The sequence below is a fragment of the Adiantum capillus-veneris genome, chromosome 6 (assembly GCF_014529385.1).
Source record: "Adiantum capillus-veneris isolate H3 chromosome 6, ASM1452938v2, whole genome shotgun sequence".
Lineage (NCBI taxonomy): Eukaryota > Viridiplantae > Streptophyta > Polypodiopsida > Polypodiales > Pteridaceae > Adiantum > Adiantum capillus-veneris.
The window spans coordinates 81,427,218-81,440,993 of NC_140936.1; positions in this window are offsets into that span (position 1 = coordinate 81,427,218).

A 13,776-nucleotide genomic window follows, 5' to 3' on the forward strand; every position below is an offset into this window, starting at 1 on the left:
AGAACATGACAACAATTGAGGACCGGATTTATGTGGAGCCGGTCCCCCCTCCAATAGGCATTTGTATTATGATTTCTCCCATAAAGAGAGACTTGTTACAATACAGTCTTTGTGTTCCTTGTGACCTAGGTGATGCCATGAAGATGGAAGGCTTCATGCACCACAAACATAACATAAACTAGAAGAAAGCTTTAACTATCCCAAGCCTCAGTCCCAAGACCTCAAACACCTTCGAAGGTGGAGAGAGCTAGCAGGGAATGAGGGTAGGGAAGAGGAAGAAGAAACATTTCGTAGGAGAAAGAATTAGTTCCTCACTTATCATACTCTTGTTGCTAGCATACATAATAGCATAGTAATGAAGAAGAAGGAGATGGCAAGCTTAAGCATTGAAGCATGGCTCTTGGTTGGATTTGCACTCCATAGCCAAGAGTGTTGGTGTAGGCTCTCAACCTCTACTTGCTTGGAGAGGGAGCTCTTGCACTTTGCATATCACACAAAAAGAGTGCTTGTGAGTGTGTGTGGGTGAGTATACCCCCTAGGCACCCCCCTAGCTTGCTTGGGTCGACCCCCCCTTGTAGCTCATGCCTGAAGCTCATTGGACCCCTCCAGGCCTAGCCAATCACAAGCAAGAGCCATTACAAGCAACATGGGTAGCCTTGGGACAAGTGTCCCCCTTTCCCCTTTGAGAGAGAGGACTTGATAAATGCTAAAACAATTAGATAATTCATGTAACTTATCATTGGACCCCTTTGAAGCCTAGCCAATAGGCTTCAAGCAACACATGAAGGTAACATGGGTAGGGGCCTGACATGTGTCCTTGCTGCCTCTTCAAGTTGGGCTTCCCTTGTGTGTGTGAGTGGGTGTTCTCTCTCTAGCCCCTAGGAAAAGGGCTCGCCCCCCCTCTTGTAGGAATGCTTTTGACTTTTAGGTGATCAAGCACCTTACTCACCAAGCATGACAAAGCACTTGAACTAGGGGGTGTTCCCACAAGCATCTCAGGCAAGCTTCTCAAGGCACCTCAAGTACTTTAATCATGCAGCAAGTCAAGCACCTCAAGCATGGAGCCAGTCAAGCACCTCAAGCATCTTAATCAAGCACCTCAAGCTTGGGCCGGGTTCCCACCTCAAGCTCAGCCCTAGCTTAATTAAGGTCAAAGGACTTTTACACACATTTATTGGAGGTCTTCAATGAAGCTAACCCTAAGGTCTTATGCTCCATTGGTTAGCCTTGCTCTTTGATAGACCATCTCCCTTTTGGGCCCCTTTACCATTGGCCCCGTGTTGAGATAGATCTATAAGCACATACCTATATCTTAACACTTGTTCTCGTTTATTCTCCCACATTAAGTGATCAATTTAATATGAGAAAATCATTTGGGTTAGTTAGATATTAGATTTTATGACATTACCTCTCTCTTGAAATCATAGTCGTCCTCGACTATGAGGTAGAAGAGATAAAGTCTTAGTCATTAGTCAATCGTACTTAGCGGGTAAAGGATCCCTTTTTACCCTATGACATCTTTCCAAGATGGATGACTAATCCATTTGGTGCTTGGGAGACATAGCTGCCGCAAGCATGTCTGCTCTTTAGTCCATTTTATTCTCGCAAAGTAGAGTGACAAATTCTACTTGGTGTTTGAGAGACGTCGTCATCACAAACATGATTCTAAGCATGCATACTAGTTAAATTTTGTGCACAATTAAAAAGAGGACTAGTCATATAAGACAAAAACATGAGTTATTTAAAAGAAATTTGTACATTTGCTTACTCTAATGTAGCATTGTAAGCATTGACAAGGTTCATACTATCCTTAAGTTGTACTCCTTGCATCCATTTAGCATCTTCAAAAGGATAATTTTTGAACTTAATAAGATACCGTCGGATAATCTTACCATGTCGTAGTACCTTGTCTTCATGCCGAAGGATAGCTTCGGGTTGTAGCACCTCTTCTTGGTCTTCAACTTCGGGAGGGTCTTCAATAATTGGTTCAATTGGTGGCTCTCCTTTGTAGGGCTTAAGTAAGCTTACATGAAAGGCATTGTGTATAAGCCAATGGTTGGGCAACTTGAGTTGATAAGCTGTGTCATTCATAGGCTTCAAGATTTGGAAAGGACCATAGTATCTTTTTGCTAGTTTAGCATAATACTTTTGATGGCCCGTAGGATTTTTGCCCGTCGTTTGCCTTAATCGAGCCTTAGGAAACTTGAGTAAGACCCAATCATTTTCTTTGAACATTAAGGCTCTTCTGTGCTTATCAGCAGCAGCTTTTTGACTTTGTTGAGAGATGGCTATAGCCTCCCTAATCTTTTGAAAAGATTCTTGTAGGTCACGGCTATACTCATCGGCGGCGAAGATTTTCCCATGTACTTTCAATAGCAAGGGACTTTTAGGTCTTCCTTCTATGATCTCGAAAGGTGCTTTGCCCGTAGAAGTATGTACAGTATTATTGTAGGCATACTCTACTAGCGGTAAATACTTTTCCCATTGTGAGCGTTGATCTACTTCGGTAACATAAGTCTTGAGTAGATCGAGTATCGTAAGATTGGCTATCTCACTTTGGCCATCCGTTTGTGGGTGATAGGCCGAAGAGAAATTCAATCTTGTTCCTAGATTTTCAAAGAGACCTTTCCAGAAATTACTGGTCATTCTAGGATCTCTATCTGACACGATGGATGTGGGTAATCCATGGTGTTTGAAAATCTGAGATATGAAGAGAGTTTTCCATTTGATGTGCCTTAATAGTCTTTTTGACAGGAATAAAATGTGCTTGCTTGCTAAACCTGTCGACTATTGTCCATATTCCTGTATTCCCATGGATAGACTTGGGTAATCCAAAGATGAAATCCATGGATATACTCTCCCATGGTGAATTTGGAATAGGCAATGGCTGGAGTAATCCAGGTTGCTTCCCTCTATCATACTTGGTCTTTTGGCATACTACACATTTTGAAACATACTCTTGTATGTCCACTTTCATGGTAGGCCAATAGAAATACGTCTCTACTCCTCGGAGAGTAGGTTGAATACCTCTATGCCCTACATATGGAGGAGCATGGGATTCATACATAACCTTCTCACGAAGGGAATGGGTAACACATAGCCTATTTCCGTGAAGAAGATAACCATCCTGCAAGGTGAATGGTTCCTCTTTCTTCCCCAAAGCAAGGGCTGACATTATGTCTCTAAAGTCAGGGTTAGTAGCATACTCATCTATCATAGAGGATAGATCATTGTGAGTAGCTATAGACACCGCATTAACTTTTGGTCGTCGTGAAAGTGCATCGGCAACTTGATTGTGCTTACCAGCTATGTGAGCAATATGAAAATTAAATTGCGAAAGAAAATTTGCCCACCTCATTTGTTTGTCGGAAAGCTTGGTTTGCGTCATGAAATACTGGAGACTTTGGTGGTCGGTTCGTAGGATAAATGGAGTCCCCAATAGGTAGTGCTTCCATGTGTCTAGGGCATGTAGAACAGCTAAAAGCTCTTTCTCATAAATGCCCAAGACTCGTTCATCACCATTGAGCCTTCGGCTCTCATATGCTATGGCATGCCCTTCTTGAAGCAAAACCGCTCCAAGGCAATCACCACAAGCATCACATTGGACCTCAAATGGCTTTGAGAGATCCAGAAGCACGAGGACTGGTTGGGAAGTAAGCTTCTCTTTGAGTTTTTCAAAAGCATTTTGCTCCTTAGCAGTCCATACAAACTTAACGTTCTTCTTGGTTAAGTCGTGTAGTGGTCCTGCTACTTGAGAGAATTTTGCTATGAAGCGTCTATAGTATGTACACATACCAATAAAGCTTCTTAGCTCATGTAGATTCCTTGGATTAGGCCATGATTTTATTACCTCTAACTTTGATGGATCCATACGAATACCATCGTGAGAGATAATATGGCCTAGATATTGAATCTCTTGAAGGAAGAATTCACTTTTCTTTTGGTTGAGAAAAAGTTTGTTCTCTCTCAAGGCTTGAAAAATCACTTGGAGCTGTTGCTTATGTTCCTCCAAAGACTTCGAGTAGATGATGATATCATCGAAGAACACTCCAGTGAATTTTCGATATGGTCTAAATTTTTTTTCCATCAAACGATTGAACGTAGCTGGTGCATTAGTCAATCCAAAAGGCATGACTAGATATTCATAAAGACCAAATGTTGTGCGAAACGCGGTCTTTAAGATATCCTCATCCACTATCCTTATTTGATGATAGCCACTCTTAAGGTCAATCCTACTGAAGTAGGTAGAGCCTTGTAGCTTATCAAACAGATCTTCTACCCGAGGTACGGGAAATCTGTTTTTGATAGTGATATGGTTTAGTGCTCGATAGTCCACACACATACGGTATGTACCATCTTTCTTTTGCACTAAAAGGACTGGAGAACAAAAGGGAGAGGAACTAGGCCTCACCATCCCTTTGTCTACCAGCTCTTGTACTTGCCTCATGATCTCCTCTTGTTGAGCTTGTGAGACTCGATAAGGAGGTTTGTTAGGCGGTGAGCTTCCTGGAAGGAGCTCAATACGATGGTCATCATCCCCTCGTTTTGGAGGTAGGTCCATAGGGATATCATCGATGAACACATCTTGGAATCCTTTTAGAAAAGTAGACAAGTCTAACTCTTCTTGATTCCTATCATTTTCATTTGATGAAACATTATTAGCTTTTAGAGACTCTTTGACATAAATCATGTACGCAGAAACTGAGCTCTTCATTGATTTATCAAAAGAAAGAGGATTTACAAGTGGAATAGTGCGACCACGCTCACTAGCATCTATATACATGTTCTTTCCCCTGTAGGTGAAGTAAATTCTCCTTTCAGGGAACTTCATGTTGGCAGCCATGCGATCAAACCATGGTGCCCCTAGGATAACATCCTGATATTGGAGGGGAGAGATGAAGAAGTCTTCTTTGTCGACATAGCTTTGGACATGAAGCCTCAAATTCCCAATCAAGGGAGTAACGGAGGCTTGTTGTCCCTTGAAAGCTGCATCAGCTGTTACTATATCTCCCATCTCAAAAGCTTGAATGCCCAACTTGGTGGCCAACTCTATTGATATGAAGTTGAGAGTAGAGCCAGGGTCAAACAAGATGAAGGCATCATGCTCTCTTACCTTTCCCCAAGCATAGGAGAGTGATGATCCTTTGCAATGAGCATCCTCTTTTGGAGCTTCGATGGTGGAAGCCCTAGGAGTCTCATTGCGAGTATTCTTCTTGGGGCAAGAACGATAGCCATGTTCAGGAGAGAGTTTGTTTTTACCTTTGTAAACTCCCTTCTCCTTGGACCGATTGTTGTTGTTGTTGTTGGAAGTGCTTTGGGAATTATTTTGAGCATTGGATTTTCCCTTTGCATCATTTTTATCTTTGTTTTCCATGGGCTTGACATTACGTCTAGCCCCTTGATGGAAATTGATGCGTGAAGCAACCATGGTGTGGTGGATTACTTCGGTAATAGTACCGGGCCGTTGAGAGTTGATATATTCGGCCATCTCTTCAGGTAATCCCGCACAGAATTGCTGTCTTTGCTCGGCAAAGTCTATCTTTTGAAAGACAGTAGCTTTGAGATGTAAATCCCAAAACTTATCTACATACTTGTTGATAGACTCATGAGAGAGGAGCTTCAAGCCGCGCCATTCGGTAAGAACTTTATCTTTAGTATCGCTTGGAAGAAATTGCTTCATAATGGAAACTCGTAGAGTTTTCCATGTCTTTGGGGCTTCTCCATTGCCACGAAGGCTAGCCCACCATTGATGAGCTGATTTTTGGAAGTGCATAGCTACATGGCGTAGCTTGGAGGACTCTGTGAAGCCCTCGTCCCCAAAGGCCGCATCAAATTGCTGGATGAAGGCCAACACTTTGTCGGTAGCACCAAAGGTGCCATCGTAGGTGAGAAAAGAGATACTCTCTTTCCTCCCTCCTTGAACTTCTTTAGCTTTTGTGACCTTCGCCATGCAGGAAATGATTTGCGATGCCCTCCCCTCTTGTATTCTCTAGGAGAATAGCCATAACTTTCATCGGAAGAGAAGGAAGGTGAAGAAGAAGGAGAAGAGGGTGACCTCTTCCTAGCCCTTTTCTTCCTTTGTTTCCTCTCTTGCCTTTGAGAGTGATGAGGAGAAGGACTATGGGTTGCTCTTTTCCTCTTGGGAGGAGTAGGCGATCGTCTAGACCGCCTTCTTCGTGGAGCCACATCTTCAGAAGAACTTAGACTTTCATTGCTTTCTTTCTCTTTGGATTCCTCCTCTCGAATGGGAGAGAGTCTTCTTTTGGGGTCTCTTCAAGAGGCCTCCTAAGCTCTCTCTCCTCTTGGAGAGGAAGGGAAATTCCATAGGCACGAAGTTGTTGAGTAACTTCGGCTTGCAAGGTAGGGTTGCCCATAGCTTGTTGCAACCTAGTCACAAGATAATTCACAAACATGGGAGCATCATCATTAGCACCTTCATGTGCAAAATCAAAGCTATCAATGTTCATTCTACTCTCTTGATTATTGTCAGCCATGTTAACAAAATTTTATGTATGTACTTAGTGTATGCTTTGGCAATTCAAAACCTTAGTTGCCACTCCTCTTAGCCTTTGAAAATCGGCTCTTAAGTATCTACACCCACGGCTCAAAGTGGTTAATTATAGAGAGTAGAGGAGTAGGTCTAACATAGCAGAGTTGCCAAGGGTTAGCTCCTTTCGGACTTCTTATGGCTCAATAATGGTAAAGCCGTAGGCAAGTCTAAAAAGACTCCATTATTAAGTCCAAAGCTCCCGAGGTGTGCACCATCCCCCACATAGTGGGCTTGACAAAACCGGTATTAGATCCCAGTTCCACTTACTCTATTATAATTAACAACATCAACCATTTATAGGCTACTTAAGGACCTCTCTTCTTAAGCAAGAAAAGAGAAACCAAATGCTCTGATACCAATGTAATGGAATTTGCCTATTCAATTTGAAAATAGCGGAATTTAATGAGAGTACTTTCAAGAAATGATTTTGTGAGCATAGCGGGTAGACATAATTGAAGATAGCAACATAATCATAGCAATTAGTTAACTTGGCATAGACAATACTTTTGCAAGAGAGAGAGTTTAGAGAACATGACAACAATTGAGGACCGGATTTATGTGGAGCCGGTCCCCCCTCCAATAGGCATTTGTATTATGATTTCTCCCATAAAGAGAGACTTGTTACAATACATTCTTTGTGTTCCTTGTGACCTAGGTGATGCCATGAAGATGGAAGGCTTCATGCACCACAAACATAACATAAACTAGAAGAAAGCTTAACTATCCCAAGCCTCAGTCCCAAGACCTCAAACACCTTCGAAGGTGGAGAGAGCTAGCAGGGAATGAGGGTAGGGAAGAGGAAGAAGAAACATTTCGTAGGAGAAAGAATTAGTTCCTCACTTATCATACTCTTGTTGCTAGCATACATAATAGCATAGTAATGAAGAAGAAGGAGATGGCAAGCTTAAGCATTGAAGCATGGCTCTTGGTTGGATTTGCACTCCATAGCCAAGAGTGTTGGTGTAGGCTCTCAACCTCTACTTGCTTGGAGAGGGAGCTCTTGCACTTTGCATATCACACAAAAAGAGTGCTTGTGAGTGTGTGTGGGTGAGTATACCCCCTAGGCACCCCCCTAGCTTGCTTGGGTCGACCCCCCCTTGTAGCTCATGCCTGAAGCTCATTGGACCCCTCCAGGCCTAGCCAATCACAAGCAAGAGCCATTACAAGCAACATGGGTAGCCTTGGGACAAGTGTCCCCCTTTCCCCTTTGAGAGAGAGGACTTGATAAATGCTAAAACAATTAGATAATTCATGTAACTTATCATTGGACCCCTTTGAAGCCTAGCCAATAGGCTTCAAGCAACACATGAAGGTAACATGGGTAGGGGCCTGACATGTGTCCTTGCTGCCTCTTCAAGTTGGGCTTCCCTTGTGTGTGTGTGAGTGGGTGTTCTCTCTCTAGCCCCTAGGAAAAGGGCTCGCCCCCCCTCTTGTAGGAATGCTTTTGACTTTTAGGTGATCAAGCACCTTACTCACCAAGCATGACAAAGCACTTGAACTAGGGGGTGTTCCCACAAGCATCTCAGGCAAGCTTCTCAAGGCACCTCAAGTACTTTAATCATGCAGCAAGTCAAGCACCTCAAGCATGGAGCCAGTCAAGCACCTCAAGCATCTTAATCAAGCACCTCAAGCTTGGGCCGGGTTCCCACCTCAAGCTCAGCCCTAGCTTACTTAAGGTCAAAGGACTTTTACACACATTTATTGGAGGTCTTCAATGAAGCTAACCCTAAGGTCTTATGCTCCATTGGTTAGCCTTGCTCTTTGATAGACCATCTCCCTTTTGGGCCCCTTTACCATTGGCCCCGTGTTGAGATAGATCTATAAGCACATACCTATATCTTAACACTTGTTCCCGTTTATTCTCCCACATTAAGTGATCAATTTAATATGAGAAAATCATTTGGGTTAGTTAGATATTAGATTTTATGACAAAATGGTCAAGAGGTTAGCTCCTCTTGTAAATGCAGCTAATCCGAGGGAGCTTAAGTGGTGCGAACTTGAGAGAAAATGGAAAAACCATACGAGAGAAGACTGTTACTATGGCTTGGAATATGTTAGGGAAAGGCCTGTAGAACCTATTCTAGTAGCACCTACTCCACCTAGATACGCTATGGGAAATGCATCAGGACTAGTAGGAGTTTTAAGGCCATAGCTTGTCTTAGGACAACAACCTTTATTCCTAGATGCTAGAATGCCTATAGACATAAGATACACGTAGATGATAGAAGAATCTAATAAAGAAGCACTAGTACTAGCTACAATGTGTTATAACAACCAAAGCAAGTACTACCCTTCGAAGCGACAGAAGATGAGAGAAACACATGGAGTGATGAGGCCAGTACAACCTCCACCTCCGTCGTTTCAATTTGAAGAAAGAAGATATGATATGGACAAAAGGACATTACAGTTCATTGTGAATAGAGGCTTAGCTAGGTCAGAACCTACTTATAGCCAAGAGGAAATGCAAGAAGAAGCTCCTCAACCAGAGGCACATTGTCACAAAATCCGTGACAACCACTTGGTCAAACAACATCCTCAAACGGAGATCACACAAGTAAATGTCTATTATCTTGATTGTGGCGTCATTCACTTGATCCTTGGCTGTCCACAAAACCCAAAACCGAGCAAGAAAGATCACAACGAATGTTCAAAAATTGATCAGCTACCTAGTAGCACGGAAAACAAAAACGTTGTACCAGTTCAAGTAGTTACGAGAGTGCAAGCTCAAAGGAAGCTGTTGAGAATTCAAAGATAGAGAAAACAAAAATTGACGCGAGTCCAGAGACGAGTGAACAAATATCAATGCACCTAGTCAGAAAACCAAGAGCAAACAAAATAGTTGGAAATCTAGAAAGGTTAGATGAAAGCACGTAGGGAACAAGAGCAGAGATCCCTGGTTGGGAAGCTTACCCAAGTTGAAGAGAAGATAAGACAACATGAGAAACGGGTTGCACCTTCTCTTACAGAGGTGACTCAACCTCTAGAAGACCATCCACAAAAGAGAAATCGAGAAGTGCTAGTTCAGGAAGATCGGTGTTGGTCAAGAAGGTTAATGAGCCATTAGATGCCCTCCTAAAAGCCTATGAAACATGGCTTAAAAACAACCAAACCCAAGAACAAATGTGGATGGCATATCCATATGCAGAACTAGAAAAGGATAGGCTTGAAATGTGCAAGAAAATGATTCAAACATCCCAAGCTTTACTAGGGCCACAAGTTGGAAAACCTAAGGGTATGACCCTTGTCCCACCTACACCAATAATCCCATCAAACCAAGAACAAAAAGGGCTAGATTCCAGTCACGAGCACGGACAAAAGCTCAAGGACCCACATTAGAACCAAGGATAGTTCTAAATACCGCGGATAACTCTTTCGAGGGTTTTCACATAGCTATACCTGATAGCTGTAAAGAAATACCACGGATAACTCTTTCGAGGGTTTTCACATAGCTATACCTGATAGCTGTAAAGAAATAGATGGTCTTGAAGAATTGTGGAAACAAGTCAGAGAGGCCAATGAAGAAAGTGAGATAAGCAGACGAGTAAACCAAATGGGTGATGGAAGAGGAGTGTCTCTTCCACCAATAGAGAAAATTTAAGTTATCTGTAATGAATCTAGAAGTGGAATCATATTGGGGAGACAAAGGATATGTACAGTCTATGGATAGTCAACCCCATTCGCTAAGAACCCTACCATCCTATACGAGAGATCACGAGACCAAGTCAGATGGTGTTACAGTCCCATCACAGGAGAGTACTATGAGAGAGAAGATGGGAACACCACTCTTCCCCTTGGAATTTCAAGGTGTAAAAACCATGGCAATCCTTGACAGTGGAGCTGGTATTTCCATCACAACAAAATAAGTCTAGAAAAAAGGGGAAAATCAGTAATGAGGGCTACTAGGATGAAACTGCATTTTGAAGACGGACACAGGAAAAGGCCCATAGGACTGTTAGAAAAAGCACTTGTTACTTCTTGTGGCATTGAATATGAGCAAACCTTTGCTATTGTTGACTTTGTGAAGAAGAACAACTATGATATCATTCTAGAAAGACCATTCATGAGACGATTGAAAATGGTCCAAGATTGGGGATATGACTATATCTACCTGAGACATATGAGAATCACAACAAGGATAAATATGAAGGACCATAGTTATAGGGATGTGATGAGAGCACCTATGGAGAAGTTTCATTCCACTACTATAGCATGATCAGAACTTCCAGCATGGTTGGGTAAGCATAAAGAATTGTAGATGTGTGGAGCTTCCCACTGTGGAAGTTTAAAGCGAGAGGAATACATCCTAGAAAGGGCAATTGTTAACCCTCATGCACATTCTTATCACCTACGACGGACGTTGTATTATTTATTTGGTAGAGTCAGGTACCGGGCTTGTCGGTCCAATAGCAAAAGGGTAAGAGTGATCACCGATGAGAGGCGCACTCTAACTAGAACATTCCAGGGATTAGTTGGCTAAGCATGGGCGCCCAAGTGTGAATGGGGCGAGCTCATATAAAAGTCAACTAAACCTAAAATTCACTCATTCTCTCATTTGTGCAATTGAAGAGTGCTCTTGCTCCATGTCCATCTTCTTCTTCTTTATCTCCTTGTGTGTGTGTGTGTGTGTGTATGTGTGAGAGAGAGAGAGAGAGTGCGATCGAGCATTGTGACGGCGGTGAGGCGGTTGAGCGCGGCGTGGTGGCGTCTCCCTCTTCTTCGCGGCGAGGAATCCTCCACAACAGCAAGCGTACAACGGTGAGTGACTCACCATCCCCATCTTCGAGCTTACTAGTTTAGGCTTGTTGTGTGCTTGGAGCCGTTTGTGGCTTGCACACAGTGTATCGGCAAGTTCCTTGCATTGACATGTGCGACATACGCGCACATTTTTGGTGCCGCTGTCGGGGAATGCCATACACTAAGCTTGAATGGCACTCTATGCTTCTTTTGTGGTGCAATTTCAATTGTAGGAAGGGTAGGGAAGGAAGGTGTGTGTGTTGAGAAGAAGGATTTTGTGTCAACTTCTACTGTGTATTTCTTTGTTAATGAAGTTTTGAAAGGTTACTGTGTTTTCTCTCTCATAAGGAATTAGTATTAAGGTTGTTAGTTCTGTGTAATGCTAAGTACAGTAAGTAGGAAGTAGATCTGTGAGAGCTAATGAAGTGTTTTAGTGTGTAACAGTAGGTGTATTAGTTGTAAGTAGGTAGAGTGTGTGTGTGCTCGTGGGCAGGCCGCGACGACCTTATCCTTTAAATATATATATATATATATATATATATATATATAATTTAAAGGTAGGACCGGGATCGCGAATATCTCCCAGACCCAAGCCCAAGCTCACGCTCAGGCTCAGGCCTCAGTCGCTCTTTAAAATTACGTATGTTAGCTTCACACGTAGCTAAAAATTGATTTTTTTGGACCAACGGAGCTTCAGGTGACCGAACGTTGTGTTGTACAGCACACCACAACCCTCTGAGTGATACGCACGTTTCAAACTATCACACACTTTAATCAAAAAAACCGAACATTAAAAAATATTAAAAAAACGAGTGAAAACGAACGCCTAAAAAAGTAAGTGGTTAAACTTCGAGGTTATTCGCCGACGCTTGTAGTATGCCAAAGGCACATGCATCTGCACTCTGGTCATGTGCTAGAGACGGAGAAACTAGAGAGAATTTCGACTTACGCGAGTTCTCAATATCCACCTATCTTAGGTTCCGGGTCCTCAACGGGGACCCAAGGTAGTACAAACCAAGACCCGAACATAGCGGCTAGTGACTCTTCCTCTGACTACGACATCATGGAGGGTTTTCCAATGCCTAATCCTGATAGCTTAAGCCAAGACATGCATGCCATGGTGTTGCATTTTTTTTATGGCCAAGGGCATGGGATTTCAACAGAGAAACAGAGCATCTGCATGAGATTTGAGTGTTGAAGCGAGCTTGAAAGGTTGTTTTATCATAATTTTCATGGCGATGATCTCACTTGGCCTGCTTTAAGGAGTTGTTTTGACAGGGTATGATATGCTTGGAAATGCTACAATGAAGTCCTCGACCTTGATTACTAAAGATCGAGATCGGTCACTACTAGAGGTGTACAAAGGAAGCTAGGCAAGACTTTGAAGAGGGTGGCCACCAATGGCCGCTTATTGTTTTTTGCATATCGTCTATGTCTTTATCGTAGTGAGTGTGTGCGAGTGTTTATGGAGAGTCTATGAAGGGTTTTCTAGAGAAAATAGAAGAGAGAGGTTATCTCGTTGATTCAAGTCGATAGAGATAGGGAGAGTCTCTATATAAGATTGAAGAGAGAGAATCAAGAGAGAGAGTGGAGCTCTCTTGTATAGAAGCAAAGAGATTGAGGGAGAGAATCTCTCTCTGCTACTTGCAGCAAGAGGGCCGAGTTTAGGAGAGGAAAGGGAGAAAATCGAAAGGATCCACGAGAAGGTAGAGAGCCCACAAAGAGAAGGGGTCCAAGAGGGGCCAAGAGCCGGAGATGGTGTTTCTTTTGTGGGTGATTGCTCGTGCCCGTGAAGTGGGAGACAAGGTGGCATTGAGAGATCATGGGTGCCATTTGCAAGCCATGCAAGAGGGGGTCATGATGAAGACTGGAGAGGGATAGTTTCTCTCATTGCAAGCCAGTAGGATGCCGAGAGCAGGCTGAGGAGATGCTCACCATATTGCATGCCGCGGAGGAGGTGTGAGCCCGAGCTTGGAGGGGCTTTGATTAAGTGAGGTGTTTTAATACGTTTTTTTTTTACAAACTATTGAGAGGGTGGCGGGTGTGTCGATCTATCGAGGAGGCACCGCCTCTTGCGCAGAGGGTTAGTGGGCAAGAGAGAGGAGCACCATCTGTTGGTGCTACCGAGGCAAAGAGAGGGGGGCTCACTCCATAGCAAGAGGGCAGGCCATGAGGGCCGCTACCATGACGAGCATGAGAGGGGTGCCGTTTGCAGGCAGGGGTGGTATGCAAGCCATGATCGAGAGCAAGAGATGAGAGAGAGTGGATTAGCCAGGAAAGAACGTAGTGAAGTGGGAGCCAGCAAGGCTAGTTGGATGACGAAGCCTTGGCTGTGCTGAGAAGGAGAGGGGTTTTGCAAGGAAGAAAGCCCCTTTGCAGGCCATGAGAGAGATGAGAGGGAGACCCTCACTGTGTGGGTAACCTTTGAGTTGGATGACGAAGCTCTGGCTGTGCCAAGAGCGTTTGTGAGAGATCATGGGAGGCCATTTTGT